Source organism: Echinops telfairi, unplaced genomic scaffold (genome assembly GCF_000313985.2).
Source record: "Echinops telfairi isolate 266 unplaced genomic scaffold, ASM31398v2 ScPeMD7_655;HRSCAF=1070, whole genome shotgun sequence".
NCBI classification, from domain to species: Eukaryota; Metazoa; Chordata; class Mammalia; order Afrosoricida; family Tenrecidae; genus Echinops; species Echinops telfairi.
In genome coordinates this window covers 18,034,921-18,036,225 of record NW_022104553.1, presented here as the reverse complement: position 1 = coordinate 18,036,225, position 1,305 = coordinate 18,034,921, and positions in this window count along the sequence as shown.

Here is a 1,305-nt window from a genome sequence, read left to right as displayed (position 1 = left end):
ACAAGTGTGGGAGGGTGGAGGAGTGAGAGGGAAAACGAGGAGCTTATACCAAGGGCTCAAGTAGAAAATGTTTTGGAAATGATGATGGCCATATATGTACAAATATGCCTGATACCACTGATGTATGGAATGTTATATGAGCTGTAAGAGCCCCCAATGTTAGTGATTAAAAAAAAAAGTCATGCAAGCCTCAACACAATCAATTTTAGAACATTTTCTTCGTTCGTGTACTCATGGTTATCAATTCTCCATTTGCCCCAACTTCCTCCACCACACCCCTAAGAAACCATTAATCTAATTACTGCCCCTCTAGATTGATCGATCCTGGACTCCATATACAGAAAAACATATTGTGTTAGGCAGGGTTCTCTAGAGAAACAAAACCAGGACACTAGTGATTATGTATATTTAGGTTTATACAGCGAGAAGAAATATAACAGCTAATTCGTCCACACAGCAGTAGAGGGCTCAGGTCAACTCGTGGTTTCAACAGTGAACACCAACATAACAGCAGTTGTGGGGATGGCACGGGACAGGGCAGTGTCCCATTCCCCGGTATCTCAGAGTGCCTATGAGTCAGAGCGGCTCGATGGCATCTAACAACGTGGCTGAAATGAAACAAGATTCTCCAAACTCCCCTTAGACCAAGAACTCTAACAGCATCTTTTCCACGCACACCTCCAGGAGTGTAGAAGAACAACATGCCAGTGGGTACTCCTCCCCACTGGTGGGGCAGAACCATCTTGCAAGCATTTGTGACACTTGGAAATTCAGGGATGCCAATCACTGAACATTGTTGCCAGGGCGGCCAAGCGTCAAGCAAGACCTTCATCCTTCAGCCCAAGCTGCTCCTCCAAAGTTATGGTTGCCGTCCCACATCTGGGTTCATCCGACACCAGCCGCCTCCGCCATGCAAGTGCGACCCCAACAAAATCAAAGGCGTGTACTTAAGGTGCACGGGTGGGGAAGTCGGTGCCACATCCACACTGGCCCCCAAGATCGGCCCCCTGGGTTTGTCTCCAAAGAAGGTTGGTGATGACGTTGCCAAGACAACGGTGACTGGAAGGGTTTAAGGGTTACTGTCCAATTGGCCGTTCATCACGGACAAGGCCAGTGTGGTACCCATAGCGGACAAGCCCAGTATGAAGTGGTACCTGCTGCCTCTGCCCTCATCATCAAAGCCCACAAGGAACCACCCAGGGATAGAAAGCAGCAGCAAAACATTAAGCATCGTGGGAGCGCCACTTTCGATGAGACCGTCGGCATTGCCCATCAGAGGCGGCACCGATCTTTGGCCAGAGAACG